This window comes from Microtus pennsylvanicus, chromosome 13 (genome assembly GCF_037038515.1).
Source record: "Microtus pennsylvanicus isolate mMicPen1 chromosome 13, mMicPen1.hap1, whole genome shotgun sequence".
Classification (NCBI taxonomy): Eukaryota; Metazoa; Chordata; class Mammalia; order Rodentia; family Cricetidae; genus Microtus; species Microtus pennsylvanicus.
Window position 1 is genome coordinate 29,057,927 of NC_134591.1, and position 21,277 is coordinate 29,079,203.

The window sequence follows — 21,277 nt, forward strand, 5'->3', positions numbered from 1 at the left end:
AGTTGGTGGTATAAATTGCAAACATTCAAGCAAAATGTTGGCGGGAATGGAAATCTCTGGTATTAAAACACCACCAGTTAAACACATTCCATCGAAAGACAAACAAATGCATAAATGAGCAACATATAAGGACTATCCAGATACATTTCTTGGCCAATATGGAAATTATGGTTTCAGTAATTTTAATTTATTTTTTGTTTTTCAAGATAGTGTTTCTCTGTGTAGTCTTGGTTGACCTCTAACTCTGTAGACACAGCTGACCTCATAGAAATCCACCTACCTCTGCCTCCCAGTTCCCAACCTTTATGGTTTGGCATTTTAATCTTTTTGTGCCATAGAAAAGTTTGGTCAACTGTAACACTTGGGTAATAAGAACAATAACTTGTCATTTGATGGTTGGATGTCATTATTAATATAAAAAGAATTAATAAAACTTTTATGGAAGAAGATGACTTTCACTCTATAGGGATTTGTGCTAAAGTATTCATGGATAAAATATTGTATCCCATATTTTGCTTTAAACTTTAACACACAAAAGTATGTGAAACCAATACAAGAAAATACAATTAAAAAAAAAGTTTGTACCAGGCATTCTTTGTGGAACTATCCTGAGATGTTGGAAAAGAAGCCTTGAGATGGACAGAAGCGAGTCCATAGAGACTGTGAAAACATGACATCCACACAGCATTCGCATTGATGGGTTCTTATAAATCTTGATAGCAAGAAAATGTTGCTTTTTTTTTAAACCGTGAGTTGGCCAAGAGGAACTAACTCCTCCTTTCATAAAGATAATTATTAATTTGAAGCTGTAGAATTAATATCTGAGACAGAGGATGGAGCAGAAAAGAGAGAAATCAGGGAGAGTGGAGAGAAGGGAGGGATACATACAAACAGAATGATATACTGAAGCAAAACACTAACATTTTCCCAAACTTGGCCAGTGATACCTTGGAGGTAAATACCATTTGATTTTGATAGATCCAACTATGTAACATTTCTGTACTTTTATATGTTGTGGCATCATCCTTAATTATTATAAACCTTTGAAAACATGCTTCTTCCAAATTGAGTCCAATACTTGGTCACCAGCAAGTGATGTCTTAAGAGGAGGTGCATCTGTGAGGGCCTCATAGATTCCGGGCATCCACAGGGATCTCTCCTGTCTCTCAAACTGCTCTGTACCACCTGCTTCATGGCTCATTAGTACAGTGCTTTGAGACTATCTCTGTGGCGCAGCCTCCAATCACTCAGCACACATATTTTATTAACAGATGTAGATTTTGACCTTCTACTGTGCTAGGAATTGCCTTAAAAAGTTTAACTCGTGAATGTATGAATAGTTCTTTACAGTGAATTGTCTAAAGAAGGGGACTAATAATGTGTGTTAGCCCTATGCTGTATCTAGGATGTGAATTGAGTGCACCTCAGATATCCATGTGTAAGAAACTTGCTGTCACTGGTGCTATGTCCTACCTGTACTCAGCACTGACCCCAGAGCAGAAGAAGGAACTATCTGACATCGTTTATTGAATTGTGTCTCTGGGAAAGGACATCCTGGCTGCAATGAGTCTACCGGAAGCACTGCCAAGCGGCTACAGTACATTGGCACCGAGAACAGGGAAGAGAATAGGCGCTTCTCCTGACAGATGCTGCTGACTGCTGGTGGCCCTGTGGATCCCTGCAATGAGGGTTGGGGGTGATTTTTCTCCATGAAGCCCTCTACCAGAAGGTGCATGATGGATATCCCTTCCCCCAAGATATCAAGTCTAAGGGTGGTATTGTGGGCCTTAAGGTAGAAATAGGGGTGGTGCCCCTGGCAGAAACCAATGGAGAAACTGCCACCCAAGGACTGGATGGGCTGCCTGAATGCTGTGCCCAGTATAAGAAGGATGGAGTTGACTTTGCTAAATGGCACTGTGTGCTAAAGATGGAAAACATACTCCTTCAGACCTTGCCATCATAGAAAATGCTAGTGTTCTGACCCATTATGCCAGCATCTGCCAGGAGAATGGCATTTCACCCATTGCGGGGCCTGAAATCCTCCCTGATGGAGACCATGGCTTAAAGCGCTGTCAGAATGTAACTGAGAAGGCACTGGCTGCTCTTTCCAAGGCTCTTAGTGACCATCATGTCTATCTAGAAGGCACATTGCTGAAGCCCAACTCCAGGCCCTGCTTGAACCCAGAAATTTTCTACTGAGGAAGACTGCCATGGCAACTGTCACAGCACTTCATTGCACAGTGTCCCCTGTTGTCCCTGGAGTCACTTTCCTGTCTGGTGTGAGGAAGAGGCATCCATCAACCTTAGAGCTATCAACAAGTGCCCAGTGCTAAAGCCATGGGTCTTAACTTTGTCCTATGGCTAAGTGCTGCAGGCCTCTGCTCTGAAGGCTTGGGGTGGGAAGAAGGAGAACCTGAAGGCTGCCCAGGGAAAGCACATTAAGGGAGCCCTGGCCAATGGCCTCGCTTGTCAAGGAAAGTACTTCCCAAGTTGTCAGTCTGGAGCTAACTTCAGAGAGTCTTTCTTCATCTCTAACCATGTCTACTAACGAGAGGTGATCTAAGGCTGCACCTTCAACCATCCAGGCCCTCACCTACCCACTTGGTATTGAAGAGTGGTCCTTCAGGCTCTTTCCTGTCACTCTTGCTGTCCTTGTGACTGGTGTGGTGTTGTCTGTGAATGTTAATTCTGCCATCTCTTCCAGTCTACTGTCAGTAAAGAACTATATAAGGAGCGAGGAGAGAGAAACTTGGCTGTCAGTTATACGATGTTGAGAGGCAGTGAAACTTTTAATAGGAAGAGTTAGTGGAAAATTAGGTCATTGATGGTTACTACCCCTGGAAAGAATTTGTACTGGTCTTGTAAAGTATTAGCTATTAACATTCAGAGCAGAACGGATAACTTCCTTTTCTTTGGCTTCCATTCTTGACACTTGCACAATTTTCTTGAACATCTAGAACATGACCTAAATGGATTTTCTTGGTTTATACATTACTCACTCTCAGGTGTTTTAATATAACAATACAAAATGCAGAAAGCACATGTTGTACTTGTCCCAGTTGTACAATAGACACACAAAGACTATGCTAAGTACTTGTTTTTGGAGAACTAGATATACACACATATACATATATACACACAAATACAGAATAAAGCACAAAGGTATTCATCCACTTGAAAAAATATCCATTTATATATCTATTTAGAGCTTAGTACATTATACATTGACATGAATTTCTAATATATAGCATGTGATTTTTATTAACATATTAAGGCAGACTATTAATCTTGTGATTAATCTCAAAAGTATAGGGAACTTGGATAAGAACTCATGTAGATTATTAGGTCTCTTAATTTTCAACTGTCTTGTATTTTATATTCATTTATATTATTTATTGTGAAAAGAAAAAATTCTCAATCTAATGCTCACCCTAACTTTCTACCAAGTTCCAACTTTCAATTACTCACCACTTTTAACTTAGATTTCACATTCTTGCTGGTCCAATACTGTACTTCAATCTCAGGAGGATTTGACCAATACAATCCATGTATTCTTCTGATGAGAAAATGTCAAGAACTTTTTATATAGTATTTCTATGGTATATTAAATACATTTTAAAATACGTTTACTCTGGAGACAAGGTAACTAAGTACGACCATTCTTCTCGGATCCAGGAGAGCTTGTATTAGACAAAATCAAGAGAATCGACAGAAGTAACACTTCTGAATTCTCAGACCATTCAGTGAAGCTCATGAATCTTCAGTTTTGCTTAGGATACACTGGGTTATGGTGTGAAAAGCCAGAATTGGCTTCTGGCAAAGTTAGGTGTGTATGGGCTTTACTCACTATTTTACCTAATAGAATCCTTCTTGCAAAAATACCACATAGATCCAGAGGTCCTAGGTGTTATGACTGAATTACTTCAGGAACATTAATAAGAAATGCTATGGAATGATCTTTGTGTACACTGTGAATATATATTACTCTAATTGGTTAATAAAGAACTGACTGACTGAAATTCAGGCAGGAAGTATAGGCAAGACAGCCAAACTAAGAATGCTGGGAAGAAGAAGGACAGAGTCAGTGGAGACACCAGGAGCCACAGAGGGAGCGGGACATGCTGGAGGACTGGTCAAATCACGATGTCACATGGTAGAATGTAGACTGATAGAAGTTGGTAATTTAAGTTGCAATAAGCCTGAGCTATTGACCTAGCATTTATAATTAATATAAGCCTCAGTGTGCTTAGTTGAGAGTGATTGTGGGATGAGAAAACTCTGCCTACAAAGAAACAGTACAGTACATTCAGTCTAAATTCCTGACCTGTGTGCCGCATTTATAAACACTCGATGAGCATTTGCTGTATGGCACCAAGTTTTGGGGTCATTTTTAATAAAGGAATAGTTTTTAGTAACAGGAATAGCTTCGAAATTCAATTTTATATCCCAAATGATATTGGTTGTTAAACATTAAAATCAAATGACATTTTCACTTTGCCATTCACCATTTGTAAGTAAATTTAATTGAACCTGGAAACCTTCACATTAGCTTTCGTCTTTCTACCTTTGAACACTGGAAAACACTGAAAGGAAAGCTCATTGGCTCATTTCTAAGTATTTTCAGTTCATTGTGTAGTTTCTCAATTTGGTCTTAACAATTTTCTCTTTGTAGTAAATGTAAGTTCTCCCTTTCATAGCCAGGTGATCATTGTGCTACTGCAGCCGCCTGATATAGTTCTAAGTCTCACGTGCTTTTCTTTGAACACTTCTTCACTGGACTGTCTAATCAAGTTTGCTAATAATGTTAAAATGTTCACATTAGTGAAAAATCCGTATTTTATATATTAATCACAAAGAATTAAAATTAACATTTAGTAACCTTTCTATTAGATAAATAAACCTTTGTCTCTGTTCAGCTCACTGATCACATAACACTTCTACAGAATACAACTCTAGTATCCGTGTTTACGTTGCCAATTAGAAACCTTGGCTCACCTAGGTCAAGTAGTGACTAGTAAGCCTAAGGAATTTGTGAGTATCAAAATGCTTTCTTCATTTTCCCCCTTATATTTGTCTACAATGTTGAATTTGTGAATATACCAGAATGTAAGTAGCCTAACATAAGAACTCTGAAGAATGATAAACCAGCCGGGCGGTGGTGGTGCACGCCTTTAATCCCAGCACTCGGGAGCAGAGGCAGGCGGATCTCTGTGAGTTCGAGACCAGCCTGGTCTACAGAGATAGTTCCAGGACAGGCTCCAAAGCCACAACCCTGTCTCGAAAAACCAAAAAAAAAAAAAAAAAAAGAATGATAAACCATAGGGATGAACAGAAATTGCAGGGCATGGCAACAGAAAATGCCAGTAGCAGTTAAAGGCCATTATAAGATGGTATCAGTGACTACCAACCAGTGTCTTCTTCCTCAGCTCCATTCCTGACATGGTTCCAGCAGAACACATGACAGTGCTTAAAATACTCACACATAAATGGGTTTTTTAAAATTTGCTTTTGAGTACATAATTGAGCTCTTTGATATTTCAAAGAGGAGTTGAGGAAAATGAGTGAGAACAAACTGAGAGTTCCAAGTCTGGTTAGAAAAAGAAAATCTTCTGTTACTTTCGTGAGTGCAGTAAAAACTTTGAAATCCACATCAAATTGCCTCCAACTTGTAGAATCTGGTTAGGGAAGCTTCCATAGCCTTCGTTTTAAATTCCTTTGTTGAAATCAGATTTTTTTCTTATAGTATGCTCTGATTATGGTTTTCCCATCCCCAAACTCCTCCAGGATCCCCACACCTTCCCTCCCATTGAAATCTACACCTTGTTAGAAAACAGGTAATTAAATAATAATAAAATAAAATAAAGTGAGACAAAACCAAACCAAACAAACTGGACAATGGCAAAAGAAGCAAACAAACAATCAGACAAACAGAAGAAAAAGTCAAAGAAAAGGCACAGACACACACACACACACACCTATGCACAGATACACGTGTATTAGGACACACAAGAACCACCAAAACCCATGAAATCAGAGGATCTGTAGTGTAAAAATAAATAAATAAAACTCCATCGAAACCTTATGAGACAGACAACCATCAAAGATACCTGTTATCACCTATTGCTGGTCATGGGGTCTGACCTTAAGAATGGTTTATATTCCCCGTGATGCTCCATTGGAGAAAATTGATTTTTCATTAGTGAACTTTTGAACGTAACTTCTGAGTTAGGAATGGGGGATAGTGACTGTTCCTCTTCCTCTCAGCACTGGAGTACATCTAGCTCAGAACAGACCCATGCAAGCCCCGTGCACATTGTTTTGTCTCTATGTGTTCATAAGTGCATGGTTGCCTTGCTTCTTGTCCTCAGTTCCTTCAGGTTGTTACAATCTTTCTGTGTCGTCTTCTCATGATTCCATGAGCCTTGAGGGGAGGGATTTGATGAAGATATTCCACTTAGGACAGGATGTCTTATGGTCTATCACTTTCTGCATATTGTCTGCTCATTGTTCTCTATATTTGTTCCTGTCTATTGTCAGAGGAAGCTTCTCTAATTATGGTTGAGCAAAAACAAATATAAACAAAACAAAGCAGAACATCTGACCTATGATATAACAGGTTGCTGTTGGTAATCATTTTATGGTTATTCTCCTTTAGAGGTAGCATTAACATTTTGTTTTCCCTCGGGTTCCTAACCTATCTGGTCTCTAATTATTGACATGGAGTGTATCTTAAATCAAATATGGTAGTGGGTGGTTAGTGGCACTACTTTGTGCCACTATTGCCGTAGAACATCTTGCAGGCAGGTCATCATGTAGATTGAAAATTTTGTGTTCGGGTTGATGTTTAGCTTTTTATTTTGGTACCATGCAGAGTATCTTCAAGTACCACGAATAATAGTCCATAGAGATGAAGGTTCTTGGGATGTGTCATTTCAGCTTCTCCATGATCAGTTTTGACAGTGAAACTGATATTAGAGCACAGACTTGAAGGCTCAACCAGAGAACTCTTTGATATTTGGAATACAAATATTACTAGGAAAGCAGCACTTTCCACAACTACATGTCTTTAGTAGAGCTGGAAGACCATGGGCTGATGTACCAACAGACCTTGAAAAAAGCTTGTCAGATGCAAAGGTAAACTCTACCAGATGCTTTAGCAAAGCAAAATAAACCCAGAGGGATCTGGAAATTGCTCATTTAAATATCCTAGGGTCTTAGGTCCTTGAGAAGGTGTTTCAGATTTCATTCTGGCTAAAATATAAGAAACCAAAAGAAATAAATGTGCTTTTCAAAAGAATTAAAAGAGAGAATGGTAAATATGTGAACAGGGAGCTTGATTTGTTGGTGAATGAGAAAACAACTCTACAGTTAACTCTTTGACTTTGCAGTTATCCATGAGGTGAAAGCAAGATAAGCGTGGTACTCCATTACAGGCTTGGGGCTGTGGAAGATATGTTATTAATGCTTATATTAGGCCCTAGGCTACTTTAGTTTGTAACAGAAACTAGTCTAGGTCAAAGCAGTTCAGGAGAATTTGGTCACAATCACCTCTATACCAACTTCCTACTGAATGTCTGGGCTTCAAGATTTGAGTACACATGACAAATAACCTATTACACAGGAGTTCCAAGTTCACTTAAATACAGAATCTCTTTGATGTTTCTCAAGAGTTGTGCTTTTTTTTGGACTCAGAACAAAGGAACAAACTTTAGAAAACACTGAAGTAGCCCATCTGTTTGAGAAAGGTGTTATCCAGCCTCCTTGTGAGATTAGACTAGATGATTGACAGTCACTCCAAGTGTACTGCTAGGGCCTACCAAGCTAATAACAACACATAGCTTCGGCAGTGTCAGTCACATAGCGTCTCCCATCTTGACACATTTTGTATGTTCCATTACTTGGAGTCTGCCTGGGGATTGGTGTAGATATTTAACTTAAAAATGAGTCAAAAAGGACATTTTAAATGGGTATTTAAATAATGATGGTTGGGAAATTATTATTTAAATTACATTATAGCTGTTGATGTCCTAAAACATCCAAATTTTCTGTTCAGTAAGAGATACAAATGAAATAGAGGTCAAGTTTTGAAGATAACACTTAGAGCCTAGTTACTTGCTACTGAAATGAATGTCAAATGTATGGATTCATGAATGAATGAATGATGTTCAGGAAGATGGAAAATGTGCAAATGATGTTTTAAGTTGAAGAAATTTGTGTTTTTAAGAGTAAGGCAACTACCTGAATTATGGAAGGTTAAAACATATGGCCAATAGCAGAAATACAGAAGATTTTACATAGTAGGTCAAATGCATGAGGAGTTTAGAAAGATACAATTAGGATGTATTTCAGAAGGTGGCATCTGAAGTGAATATGGAAATAGGTTAACACATCATGGGAGTTGCTTTTTTATATGGTTCATTGCTCACATTTCTAAGAGAATAGTGAATCTTTCCTAGTTGGGACATCCTTTTTTTAAAGAAATCGTGCTAACAAAATGATCCCTTCTTAGCAGAAGTGGTATTTTCTTATCAAATATTATTTTGTCCTGTAAGACTTTTACTTCATACAAAATGGCGATTGACAAATACCAAGAGTTCAAAGTTTATTGTGTGGCTAATGCTACATCATATTATCATTATAAAAAGCTATGCGTCAAGAGCTTCTTCTGCCATTCTCTTTTACCAAGTTCACCGAAGATACAATTCTTGAATTTCTCGGAACACAATTAGTACTCACTCCTCTCCCACTTTGCTTTGTAAATGGTGCTCTTATCTATTTAGTTTTCCCTATTATCTATAGTGACTATTCTCAATTGTACACATCTAACCTGGAGTCCTGTTCTTTTCCCCCAACTCCAGAACCTAATACTCACTATTTAAATGAATATTTTGGTTAGAAATCTAGCAGTCATTTCCAACATAAGTTGTTATAAACTGATTTTCTCAACTAGCTCTTAATAAAGGCTCTTCATATCATTTAATATCTTCTGGATCACTCCCCTGCTTAACCAAAGACCTGGACATCATCAGATGTAATCATTTTATTACTGCTAACGTCAGATTTATTATAAAAATTATTGCCTCTATACTCAAGCTTTACGCAAAATCTAAGAATTTCTCTGACTACTCTCCATTACTATTTTGATTCTTTCTCTACCCCCTCCCCCTCCCCCTTTGGTTTATGTAATACACTGTCTCTGTCCTCACACAGTTAATCTCATATAGGTATAACTCATTATCTACAAAACAGTGTTTCTATTAAAATATGTATTATATTATATCTCCTTGTTGCTGCAAGCTGCAAGACTTTGCTATTTACCTGATGAGACAAAGGGGATGAAGAAACAACAGGTACATGAACGCTGGGACTGGGTGGGCCATGCCATGTGATATGATGGAGATGCATGCACAGCATCTGGGAAGCACATTCTGTAGGGAATCTTTTTAGAGGGGGATGAGACCATGCTGTCATCAGGAAACTGGGGTTGGAGTATTCTGCACATATTATTTAGTTGTAAAAGATAACTGCTTCTTGCAAACATCTTTGTTTCAGCCAGCAAAGGAAAAGGCTATGGAGTTCTCTCCTTGCCTTAATCCTCCCTTGGCTCCTATCTCACAGTAAATTGCTTACAGAGACCAATGCGATCTGTCTTTTCCACCATCCTCTCTTGTCATCACCATATTTACTCAGCACCAGAGCTTCTTGCTTTTCCTTAGCATACCAAACGCCTTCTCCCCTTTGGACTTTTACACTTACTAAATTTTTCCCAGGGTTAATTCTTTTTTCCTTTCCTTTAGACCTTTAACTCTCAGTGAAATCTTTGTGATCATATTTGAATAGTAATAAGAGATTGTATTTATTTTCTATCTTCTTTCTTTTTTTCTCCATTTCATTTACCACAATCAATGTAGCATAAATTCGATAGATGTTCATTGGAATGATGATTTGTTTAACTTGACTATTCTAATCTGAGATTTTATTGGCTTGTCTTCTCATATTTGTTATAATTTTATATGTTCATTTGAATGGTTCTGTACTTGTATATTGACTGAGGTATGGCATAGGGTTTAGATTACTATGAGCTTCTGGCAGGGTTAGGCTGTAACTTGTTCACACAGTTATGCAAATCCTTTGTTACTCTTTGAAGACATGTTGATGGCTCAAGATGTACTTTAGAGCCTTGAAAATACTACATTCAGGGATGTTCTGAGACAATATGTTATTAACTGTTTCTGCATTTTGCATATTATTGAGTCACGTGTGAAAGAATGAAGAGAGTGACTTAATTATTTGCTCATTGATTTTTCAGAATATCTTTTATTAATTATTTAGCTATTTCAGGCATATGTACAATCCCGATTCCCCATTTTCCCCTTCCATTCCCTGTGACATTTCCCCCAATACATCTTCCCATCTTCTTGCTCATTTGCTCTCTTTCTCTCTCCACTGATTTCAGGCAGTGTTGTCTGATATTTCCTCTCTTGTTGGCTTGTTTCCAAAGGTAATTGTAGGTTCACTGTGTTCCTAATTACTTTGACCAGGTCATATCCAGAAGATGGCATTTTACGGCATGCCTTATCCTCTGGCTCTTATGGTGGCTGATGTAGATGTTCTATTTTAGACTGATCACACAAATCAATTAATTTTAGCACTTTGATTCCATACACTAACTACTGTTTATTGCAGAAAGAAATTTCTTTAGCTGGCTAAGAAGAGTAATTTGATAGTCAAGATAACTTGCACATTTGATTTAGGCTGTAGACTCGTATGAGGTTCTTTATTCATGATCATGAAGGAAAGCGCCCTCTCAAAGGTCCTACCTCATTATGGGCTCACAATGATGATTACTAATGTTTGGGAGACACAAGGAGTTATACTGTAATGATGGACTATAAGTTGAGGTGTTGAGAAGGCTACCCAAGTGTTTTTGTTTGTGAGCCAGGTCATAAGAAAAGCAACTCTGTCACAATAAAATCAATAGGTTTTGTGTTACAGAAGAATAAAATTGTCTGAAAAATGTTTTGAGACATTTTCAAAAACTATGTCCAAACCTGATGACTCTATATTGACTTTATAGTTTACTTAATTGCTTTAATATAAAAATTTCATGTAATTCCATCATGAGGTATGACATGGAAAAGGAGCATTATGATATACTGATTTTGCCAGAAGGAATCCTTAGATATTTTTATATTGATTTGTACATTTCATTAGATAGTTACATCAGTAGATTTTTAATGACTAGTATTGGGTCACATATTGTTAAGCACAGTACTGAAAATTCAAATTTCATAGTAGAATGCTTGACCATTGATGGATACAGCCTTCCCTTATTGTTTCTTTATCTTTAGTGTCTAGTAGTAGCTTTAATGCATTTCAGGCATAGCTTGTATTTATCATCCTTGTTTATTTGAACTTACGCATCACATTCATTATGTTAGTAGTACATTCCTCACTGTGGACCATTATTAAATGTAGAAGTGACATTGATTTTCCTACAGAGAATTGTCAACACAGAAAAGCTGACAACACAGGAAAGCCTGATCTTCTAATATAAAATCATAGGATTGAAAGGTGAAGAAAGTGACCTTGAAATCTTTCCTTTGCTGCCTCTCGTATTCCAAGAAGTCAAAGCAATTCTTACTGTAGGGCAAGCGAGGCCACTTGCTCTTTGCCTTTTTCTGTTGCAGATCAAACTTCCATTAGAAGAGTATTGAAAATTGCCACAAGCATAGCTGCAAGAAGACTGTCTTTGTGCTCGCGCACTAGTGGGTAGCTTCCAGGCTTATTTGAGTGCTATGGTGAGTGCTTTCATAAACAACCTCATATATTCAGAACAGACGTGATGGTATCTACATTTGAACCTGAAGTCATTGATTCCCCAGTCAATGATTAGATAAGCAGGATCCACTAATACCCGGCTCTAAAATACAAATAGCAAATAATTTGGCCAAATAGCAAAGAAACAGAGCATAAACTATCAAAGAACATGATTGGTTCATTAAGTATTTTTAATGACTTGTGGGTCAGGGGCTTAGTACTGAAGCCAATGACAAATGAACAAAGGGAGAATCATAAGTAGTCCTCTTACAAAACACTCCAATAAAGAACATAAATGTAGCAAAAACAATAGAATACTTAAATATGTTTCATCTAGAATCAAATACCTGGGAAAGAGAGATTTCCAAAGCTATTATTGAGAACTTTAGAGAATGTTACATGTGGAGAAGCTGAAACAATCTCTCAAGAGATTGTTTGTGGAGCTTATCCTATGGGCATATACCCTTTCCATTCACCTTCTAATTGGTTAAATATCTGTAGAAACATTTTGGCTTTAGTGGCACCTAACTTATGTGCAGGTATGCCCAAAGATACTATCATCTACATAAGAGTACACACAAACTAAGCAGTTGTTATTTATATACTCAGGAATGTATATCCTTATGTAGTGTGTATTTGTGTGTGTGTGTGTGTGTGTGTGTGTGTGTGTGTGTGTAACAACAGTTAAAGGAAATATGGCATGAGTTTGAGAGTGAGCAAGGGCACATGGGAAAGTCTGGAGGGAGTAAAGGGAAGGAAAAGAATGAAGTAATAATTTATTTAAAGATGATTAAAAAGAGATCATTAATTTAGAGAAACATTCAACAAATTCAAGTATTGTGGGAACGTACCTTCCCGCCACGCATATCTTCAGTTAGTCCATCAGTGCTTAGAATCCATTGGACAGTTGTTACAACTCTACTCCCATAAAACATGATGGAAATTCAATCATGAACATCAGAATATTTAACATTTATGTTTTAGAGATTTTGGTTAAAATCTTTACTTATTAATGTTTTCTATAATTAAACATGAACTCAGTGTCTCACCACTCACAAAGGGGTATAAGAGATCAAGTTTTCTGTTTTTTACTTTTTATTTTTCTGGAATCGGTTCCACAGCATTTGAAGAGTTCTTGGATGATGCCTATACTTTCTACTAATTTGCCCTTGACATATTTCACCCCACTCAAATGTCCAGCTGTTTTTGAGATCTTCTTCTGCTGTTTCTGCATGAAAAATTTCTATGAAGTAATATGTTTTCTACATGTAGAAATACAGACATTGATACTTTGTAATATCTTCTGGGAGTATCATGAAACTGTATCATTTACACAGAAATTGAATAAAATATTACAGATATTGTTATATCAGTGAAAGCTTCCATGTATCTATCTAGATCTCATTGTACTCTGTTGACTCTTGAATGTATAGATACTTTGCATCTCTCTATATACTGCAATTGTAGTTTCTACATATTAATATTTCATTCAGGGACCTCCCTGAGACAGATTCTACTCATAATAGGTATTGCCCTTTGAAGAACAAAAGAGCCCTTTTCAAATTCTAAACAAGCTGTGCTATTGAAGAGCTCCTCCACAAACTGACATCTTAAGGTCCTGTTGGTCTGGAGGGAAGGGATGTTTCTTCAGTGCCAAGTTAACACAGTTTAATTGGCATTATGTACTTCTAACATGATTTCCCACGCTTGTTCTAAAGCATCTTAGAATCAGAATATGAAAGAGGAAATCATTCTTGAGTACTTACCGTGAAGACTTGCAGACATGACACTCAGAAAACAAAATGTTTTGTTTTAAAACACCATGAGAAGTTGCAAAGCACTGAATTCAGGCTTGGTTGTGCCATTCCTCCGTCTTTAAAATATATGTGCAAATCTGTATTGTTGACTTATAGGGCAAAAGCACTCTAAAATAAATCTGTTGATAAATTTAAGCCCAGTATATTAATAAGGAATTCCACAAATGATATTGTTCTGTTTTTCTCTCATTTTGTTTTTTTTTTCCTCCTTTGACATTTCATCCTGGCTCCCTTGTATTGGATTTAAAATGAGTTTACACTTAGTTCTTCAAATGTTTTGACTATAGTTTTAGGTGTAAGCTTACAATTTTGACTTTGTCTCAAGATGAATAACGTCCTTACTACTCTTGATACACAGCAGTAGCTTTTTGAAAGTCATGCTAGGATCTTGTTCTTGTTTTCAGAATAGTGGAAAAGTATCCTATTGTTAGATAAAATAAATGTTTAATAAATTACTTCCAGGGAAGCATATAATAAAGCAATGGGTCTACGTTTTGATGTGCAGTCATTTAATCAAAATATCTGATTAAAATTCTGCATCTGAATTGCTGAGTCCTGATGGGGCCTGAGATTGTGCATTTCTGTTGTTTCTCGGATGCTGTTGTTGTTGCTGGTACTTTGATCATAACCTGAGCAACAGGGTGACAATTGTAATAGTTCAAATGCATTTTATCAGAAGACATAAATATTTTAACATGAAAAAATGAAAAACTGAGACTTTCAGGCAGGGGTTTCTTGATAGTCACAGCAGGTAATAATCTGGCTACCATGTCTGTGAGTCAGGTCTATCCTGTAAGCTCCTTTGAGCTCACTCAGTGAGACTTGAAGCTCAAACATGCTGAGCTTTGTATTACAAATTTCAGAATAATCACATGATTTTCAATTGCTTCTCTCTTTCCCCACATGTTTCCAAAGTATGTATTTAGTTTTCTTTGCACAGAGTGCTCATTTCACGTGCCTTAAAGATATCAACATATTTATAATTACAAATTGTCTGTAGTTCTCAGTTGTTTAGAACCATAGGTTCTGATCAGAGAGCTGGGTTTTCTTTGTTTTTTTCCCCCCCTCAGCCTCCCTTTCTCATACTTATTGCATACATTACTTGTGGTGTGTTATTTAATTCTCTGTAAATCAATTCTTCAAAAATATAATCAGAATGTTCTTCCTCTGTGTGTGTTGTGGACTGTATCTCCTAGTGAAGTTTAATTCTGCACTTCTATAGGTGTTTTGTGTATCAGTTCTGTAAGAACATTGAAGTCTCAGTGAATGGATGTTTGCTTAATAAGTATGTGCGTATTTTAATTGTCCTAGTCCTTTAAGGTAACTCTCTTCGATGATGTTTTTTCATGATATAAAGTTAACATAGAGTGTAGTGATGGGCGGCGGGCCTGCTTTTCGTCCCGCCCGGCTCCCGCACGGCTAGTTTTACACCAGATATAACAACACACAAATTGTATTCATTTAAACACTGCTTGGCCCACTAGCTCTAGCCCTTACTGGCTAATTCTGATATCCCAATCAACTCATCTCTAATAAACTGTGTAGCACCGGTCTTACCAGGAAAGACTCAGCATGTCTGACCTGGCGGCTTGCTTCATCGCGTGTGTCTGCCTCAGAAAGCAGAGCTATCGCGTCTGCCTGGGAGAGGGGAGAAAGGCGTCTCTGAGCTCACTTCGTCTTCCTCCCAGCATTGTGTTCTGTTTAGTCCACCCACCTATGTTCTAACCAATAAAATGGGCCAAGGCAGTTTCTTTATTTTTTAACCAATGACCTTCCTCCATCATTTCCCCTTTTTCGGTTTAAACAAAAAAAAAAAAAATAAAGGAAGGCTTTAACTTTAACACAGCAAAATTACATATAACAAAACAGTTATCAAGTGAAAATTACAATATTTATATCTATTTTATCTTTATCATAACTAAGGAAAACTATAACTATAACTAACTATTCTACAACTCCATCAAAGACTCCAGAAAGATACAATATTACCTAAGCAAACAAGAAAAAAACAACTTTCAAACTCTAGAAATGACAGAGACATCTCGCTGCCTGGACAGTCATCCAAAGTTCCTCTGTACCGTTGGGGCATCCATCTTCAGCCTACAGGCCCATAATATCCAGAGACATTTCCAGGAAGCAGGAAATTTCAAAGGCAGTCACTATCTGCTTGTCCTGAAGAATGTCTTGCAGACTCTTTCATGAATCAGGAACCCCAAAAGATCATCTCACCTTTAGGCAAGTTCAGTAGTCCTTTCTCTGTGGGTTCTGTGTCCAGTTTATGCAATAGTCCTGGCAAGAACAGTTTCTTGCCCAAATGGCTATCAAACTCCATAAGGTGCCTCTTCGATGCCCATCTTTTTCTTGAAGTAGATTGGTGCTGCCAGGAGCAGAGTGTCTCATTGTCATGAAAAGCCCTAAGTTATTAGAACATTTAAAAATGCCATATTCTATAATCTTTGAAAGATATGAAGAATGCCTATCTAAAATATATCTATGTATATCTAGAAAATCTTAACTAACATGACTACAAACTTGACTATTATTGATGATTATCCATTAACAATCTATATACATCACATTAAGTAAACTACACAATCACAATACCTTAATCAAGTGCAGAAATACATATACATATAACAAAATTGACCTTAAATTTATATCACTAAAGCAAAATCCATATCAATGCAAATTATTCATATCTATATCATATCCCTCTTTAAATGTAAAAGAACATTTATAAACAATATTTTGGGAACATGGGTGCAGTTTTTTTCTCTCCAAACTGCTTCCTGCTGAATGGGGGCATCATTAATTAGGTCTTTCATGGTATAACCTGTGTGCTAGTTTCATCTCAGTTGGCAGTTGAGTGAAGCAATTTTCTGAAGGTGTTCACAGCAACCCTTCAGGAGGGCGTGGTCCACCATACCATATTGGAATAGAAACAATCCACAGACTCTCACCCTCTGTGAAAACAAAATAAGAAACTCCTTTCCAAAGCATCATGTCCTTAGCTCCAAATTTCAAAGTCAATGCATTTTCAAAATATCTATGTTGGATTAGTTCAGCAGCATTTATAAACAATTATCTTTTAGCAGCTGTTGCTCCTTCCTCAGCATTCAAACAATTCAAAGAGAGCATAATAGCATACAGTATCAAAATTCTCTGTGTATTTTCCATCTTTGTGCCTTTTATTTTAACTTCTATTTTGTTTATTTTTATTTTTTGCTTTTTGAGACAGGTTCTCTGTATCTTTGACCTGGAATAACTCTGTAGACCAGGCTGTCCTTGAACTCTTAGAGATCCACCTGTCTCTGCCTCCCAGGCATTGGGATTAAAGGCGTGTGCTACCACACCTAGAAGTCACAGAGGTCAGTCTCCCTCTGCCTCCCAAGTGTTGGGATTAAAGGTGTGTACTACCACACACAACAACTCTCTTCCTCTTTTTTTACTTTAAGAACTTCACCTTTTAGCCTGCATATATTTTTAACACACTGTAAATCATTTAAAAATTTTCTTTGTCTTTAAATCTCTCTTTACTGTATATCTCTCTTTTTCTGACCACACGAGCCTTTAAATTACTGAGCAATATGGGTAGGATTAAAGCTGTGGCTTTGGCAGCTAGATCCAGCCCATTCCTTAGCTTTCCAGCAGTTTCTTTATTTTTTAACCAGTGACCTTCCTCCATCAATAGAGAACTTTGGTAATTTTTCTCTTCTAGCCTTAAAAATACATGTATTATTTGACTAGAAAGCAGTGTATCCTTTTGAAATTAGAACAACACCTTTCTTTTAAATTTTGACAACAATATACAGTCTTAGTTAGGGTTATTATTGCTATGAATAGACATCATGACCACGACAACACTTTTACAGAAAAAAAATCTTTTTATTGATTTTTATTGAGCTCTACAGTTTTTCTTTGCTCCTCTCACTGCCTCTTCTCTCCCCCCTTCAGTCCTTTTCCAAGGTCCCCATACTCCCAATTTATACAGGAGAACCTACATGGGAAGTGGAAAAAGACAGAAAAAAACATTTATTTGAGGGGGTACACTTACAGTTTTAGAGTTTCAGTCCATTATCATCCTGATGAGAAGAATAGCAACATACAGGCAGACTTGGAGCTGCAGGAGTAGCTGAGAGTCCTACATCTTGCTGGCAACAGGAAGTTGACTGACAGTCACACTGAGGGAAACTTGAACAAAAGACACCCCAAAGCCTGCCCCCACAGTGACATACTTCCTCTAACAAGACCACGCCTCCTAATAGTGTTATTCCCTTTGGGGTCGATTTTCTTTCAAATCACCACATATATTCTTTATCCTGCCAGTACTGCATGTGAAACCATAATTATTCTTCTTCTCCTTATCTAATATACATTAGTTTTATAAACACATAAATATCCACATATAAATTTTGTTCCACTGCTGCTAGAAAAAGTAAGTAATCAGTTGTGGTAGATAATTATTTGAAATTTAAGGCATATTTGCTTGGATAAAATTGTGTAGAGAATAAGCATATTAAAAATGCTAGGTCAAAATACAAATCTTTAAGTGACAGAATTCATTCTTTAATCATCCATTTATTTTCTCAACATTTACTGATTTGTGCTTAGTTAGCTATAAAGGCCTTGCCTTCTAGAAGTCAGAGCTCAATCTCTCTTTTTCTATCTCCCTGTAAATGTGTTTTATATAGTTAACAAATAGCAAAAACCACCAAGTAACAACAACAACAAAATTCTTATAAATCAGGTTGAGAAGTTAGGAATGGATAGTGGAGGTCTTAAGTTTGGGTCTTTAGGAAAGACAATGAAAAGACATTGAGTAGACAAATGAGATGATGTGAGGGCTGACATGCATGGGTGTTGATCAGTGTGATTCTTAGTAGGGGGAGGAGCAAGAGCAGAGGCTGTGCATGAGGACATTCTGGCTTGCTGGAGAGAAAGCATCCATAGCTTTCTCAGCTTACTTTCTTACAGCACCTAGGACTGATACCCCAGGTGTGGGATTGTCCACAGTGAAATGAGACCTCCCATACCAATCATCAATCAAGAAAATGCACCACAGACTTGCCAATAGACCAATGTAGTGAGGGCATTTCCTCAACTGGGGTTCCCTCTTTCAAATGACAATGGCTCATTCTCAGTTGATATAGCAAGCATATCTCCTGATGTTATTTTACTGAAGATGGTTACTACTGAGTTCATGGTCCTAATGGAAGTGGATATCTCCTAGTAACTAAAGGAAGATGTTAGAAAATGGTTAGTGTTTAATCATATGCTGTTATTCTTTCTGAGGTCATGCATCCTTTTCCTAACAGAGTATAGCATGTGTATTGCATGTGCTTTAAAGTAATGGTCTATATCAAACAGGGCAGCAAGCTTTGGTAATTTTCCATTTCATTCCCTTTGTTCTGTTTGGGACTGTGTCGAACTGATCCATCATTAACATGTATAATTTAGTATTGTCTTCTGGCACAGTGTGATGCTATCTGTGTTGCTGGCAGATTTGTCTTAGTCTTAGTCTTGGGTCTTTCAGCTGTCTGCTCTCCTGGATTTTGCTTATCCAAGCATTTCATTTGTCACACTGCCTGCCACCTTCTCAGCGTTTGTCTTTATCCTCAGTCATTAGTTTCCTATGCTCTATCTTAATCCCATTACCGGGTTTGTTGGTTCTATTTTTATTTGTCACAGTATCTATTTTAGTAACAGATGTAGTTGTCAGGACGTCTCCTTTACTCTCGTGCTTGGTGTCACATGTGCATGGAGTGTCAGATTTAGTCTTGGATGCTATTCTGGACATGTCTAGACAGTTGTGAGCCACCTTCATTGTTCTAATAGTATAGAATCTCTTTTCCACCTTCCTAGTGAAGAATAATCAAACTCATTCATATCATCTTGTCCCTTTATGATGTTGCTATCTTGCTTTGTTTCTGGAGGTCACAGATTTAGAAGGTCAGATTGGTGGCACAAGGTGAATGAAAGCAAATTTACAAATGTTTGTTCTGAACATGTGCATTTAGAGAGCTAAGCAGCAGTGTGTGCTCAGGATCATGTGCAGACAGAATGTATTTATTGAGGCTTGATTATGTGCCCATCATGTACATTTTAGAAGTATATTCTACCTGATGAGAACTTTTTTTCTATTGAAAGTTAGTATATTCCTATTGTGAGCAAATATAGGTGGTGTGTTTTATTATTCTTGCTCATCAGTGGTAGAATGATATAGCAAAGAGAAAGAAGTTTATTTAAAAATGGATTTATGGTCTGTAAAAACCTTACTAAGCTGTGTGTGTGTGTGTGTATGTGTGTGTGTGTGGGGGGGAAACTAAGGTTATTGGAAATAGAGGAGTCATGCTGTAAAAACAGAGCTTGCCTTCACAGTGCTGTCTCAGATGTAGTCACCAGACATTTAATATGGTTGTCAAATAACCAAAAAATAATACAAAGTAGATAGTGAACTTTGACTTACTAGAAAATGAAAGAAAAACATTGATTTGTTGTTGTGTGTCCTCTTTCAGAAGAATTAGTGGCTTACTGTTTCCTTAAGGTACATCTAATCCATAATTTGTGAAAGAAAGTGAAGTATCTGGAACCCTTGGAATTCTCTGACTCCATGCAATGTTTTCTGTTCCATCAAATGTTTTGTTGCCATACCTTACTGAATTCATGCAATCCTCTCTCTTTCCCTGTCACATGATTAAAAATTGAAATGGAGTTGGTAGTTTTGGGCGTTTTGTCAGTTTTGTTTTTATAAAATGAAAAAAATTAGAATGTCAGTCACTGGTAGAACAGACTAGTCTTTGCCATGAAGAATCAGGAATCAAGGAGTTCAAGAGAGACTATATACTTGAACGTAGAGGACTGTGCATGTCATATGCATCATTAATTCTAATTTTATACAATTTAAACTACTAGGTATGTACTTTAAAGATAAAATTACAGTTTATTAGAATGTAGGTTTTGCAGAACTGACCAGCAGCAGCTACTGTGACTTTGTGAAGGATTTAAAAAAAATTCAAGGAAAGGGAGTATTATTTTTCATGCTCGAACAATGATGTGATGAGATACTCAAAGAGAGTATTATTCTTCATGTTCAGAATGTGAAGTGATTAGATACTCCAAAGCATTTTACACAGGATGTTCATGTATGCATTGATATGTTGATGTAAATGAGACCTGCTGGAACCTTAAGGTATTTTCTCTGCTAATTGGGAAATAACTCTTTCATTGGACTTTCCAAGTGGATTTTATTCACTTACAGGGTAGGGGCTGGATAGATCAATGACTGAATACAAGACAGATAAGCAGATAGGCAGATTTCATTTTCCAAGCACTAAGAATGTTTAGTATTAGTTTTTTAAAAAACATAGTAAAATACCTCATACTAGTACTTTGAAAATAAGCTTTATTTAAGGAAATTTGGAGGGCGAAAGTCCAACATTTGGTAGTCCCTGAGTCCCCCTTTGGCTATTGTGTGGGAGAATGTGTGGGAGAGAAAGTTACCACAAGGTGACCCAGAGAAATCAGGGAGGGTGCAAGACTTGTTCATCTAAATATGTCTCTTGGGAACATAACAGAAGAAGTATGCTGCCCTGTAAGGACAGCATCCTCAGAGACCTAAGCACTTCTGCACATCCCAACTT

General features: G+C 37.2%; 1 pseudogene; it reads left to right on the top strand.

Annotated features, from left to right (window-relative positions):
- Window positions 1-1,446: 1,446 nt before the first annotated feature.
- On the top strand, window positions 1,447-2,548 carry LOC142833779 (fructose-bisphosphate aldolase A pseudogene; annotated as a pseudogene).
- Window positions 2,549-21,277: the final 18,729 nt, after the last annotated feature.